General features: G+C 51.3%; 1 pseudogene; it reads right to left on the bottom strand.

Annotated features, from left to right (window-relative positions):
* Positions 1 to 876: 876 nt before the first annotated feature.
* On the bottom strand, positions 877 to 1,788 carry SAPIO_CDS9049 (annotated as a pseudogene; the record flags this gene model as incomplete).
* Positions 1,789 to 2,259: the final 471 nt, after the last annotated feature.

Here is a 2,259-nt window from a genome sequence, read left to right on the forward strand (position 1 = left end):
TTAGCGAACTTTTGCTTCGGTGATCGGCTAACGTTTCTTTTCCTGGCTATTATTCCCTGACACTCTCGCGGAAACTTGCTGTCTAGACAAGAACTCTCTTCCTCGATAACGCAATCGGGGTAAATGGTTGTAGAAGCTTGATGGATAGCTCGCCGAAGCAGAGAGATGGCCCGGAGATGAGGACGGAAAGACATGGTGGTCAGCTTCTCGAGGAGTTCTCGTCTGGGTCACATTTCCAATTCACGCGTCTGATCATGAGATCCCGCAACAGAGTCCTCTCATGTTGCCCTCCATAACCGTTCAACGGCAAATCTTTACTCGATGTTTTTGTTTCTATTGTGTAATTCCATCGTGTTATCGTGTCTTCCGTTCATCCTGACCACCCCAATGCATGAGCGGAATCCTGAAGCCGTCTCCGAATGCGGCCAGACGAGAAGCATTATTCACAATAGGGTCATCGAACTCGAAAGCGGAGAGCGCGTCAACTCTCCAGAGTCTAAGCTCTGTTCTTCACGTAGAAACAGCGAGGGAGAGAGAAAAAGGAACCCGGCTGCACCAATGGCTGCCACACCGAACATCGCGCAGTGGAACGGACGCCGCAGAGTCAAACAGAAGTAATCAGAACATGAACATTTAGCAAAAGGGATAGCAGATGGAATCTATATCGTAGTCTTGGCTGCAGATTTTAACGTACTATTGACTATTCCGGCTCATCATAACACCCCATCAGCTATAGGATATCATCTACAACTGCTAAACTTAGAAACGCATTCAACGCCTAACTCATGGACATACGGCCACCAATCGATGTTATCATTCCCCATCCCCTCTCAGCGAGCCCATAGGGAAACTTATGGCATTTCCGACTTCATTCAATCATGTTGATTTGGCCGTCTCAACAGACCCTCCGGGCTTCATTGCAGATATGGCAAGGTATCGCCAAAGGTCGTGATGGCGGTATGCTGCCACAATACCGACAAGATTGGCAAAGTACTTCTCTAACCCCAAGAATGAAACCACGACCCAGGGCACGTAAACCAGCATGTAGAAGAATTTGATCATGGGCTTAATGTTGGCGGTGTAGTCGCGGATGACCACGTCCGTAAACCCGGCCTCCTCCAGCATGCTCTGGAGAACGATGGGTTGCGGCTTGGGAATGCCCGCGGACGCAGCACCATCGGTGTTCTTGCGCAATGCATTGGCCAGAACATCGGCCGAGTCTTTGACAAAGTCGTGGTTGTGCTCGAATAAGGCAATACGGCCTCCTGGTTTGAGCAGGCGATAGAATCCCTTCAAAACGGTGTCTACGTCGGAAGCGTGGATCAAGGTCTGCAATGTGTACACTCCATCAAAAGACTCCGCTTCAAGGCTCTCGAGATGGTGATAGTCCATCAAGCGTGCTTCCACCTGGCCGGCGGGAAGCTTCGCCTTGGCAGCCCTGCGGGCGGTCTCTTTCACGTGGTAGTCGACAATGTCAATGCCCAGGATGTGGTAACCGTATTTCTTGGCGAGATAGAGAGCTTGAGTCCCGCCGCCGCATCCTGCATCAAGAATTCGTGCACCTGGGGGAAGATCCAAGGCTTTGGCCACCCTGTCTTCCATGGCGCGAAGGGCGCGGCTGATGGGGAAAGGCCAGCTTGTGTCAACCTTTTCCCAATAGCCAAAGTGACGTGCGCCACCGAGAAGGTAGTCATAGCCAAGCCTCGATTCAAGAGAGAGGTAGTAAGACTGAAGTTCGGGGTTTGAATCGATCACCGGTTGAGCAGAATTGTGCGCCATGACAGGCATCGATGGGGGTATGATAACAGAGAGTAACTGGTTTGCGTGCGGTCTGTTGTTGGCGGTTTTACGGGGCAGAGGATTTACTTTACATACTTCAGTGTTGACTGTGTCCCGAATCTCCTGTCGATGCACCTTTAGCAAGTAAGTACATAGTTTGTGTTTACCTCTTCAAGCTCCTCGGGCTACTCGAGCCGAACCGCCGAAGCGACAAGGGCCAGGGTTCGAAGATGAGGCCACCGCCCGCATGAAGACTATAGATGCGGCACCTGCAGGAAGCGATGCAGTCATCTGAAGGAGTAGCTCCTACTGCACTCCTGCACTACTGCATCCTGAAGACTCGACAAAAATATCACCTGCATGCAATATCACTTGCATATGAGTGCATACGAGCCATTGATGATGTGAGACTTACTTGAACGTGCAAGCGACGACTTGCACCCGCTTCACCTCACTCTCACCCCATCCCTTCCGAGCCCG

The sequence above is a fragment of the Scedosporium apiospermum genome (genome assembly GCF_000732125.1).
Source record: "Scedosporium apiospermum strain IHEM 14462 chromosome Unknown SEQ_SAPIO_0132, whole genome shotgun sequence".
NCBI classification, from domain to species: Eukaryota; Fungi; Ascomycota; class Sordariomycetes; order Microascales; family Microascaceae; genus Scedosporium; species Scedosporium apiospermum.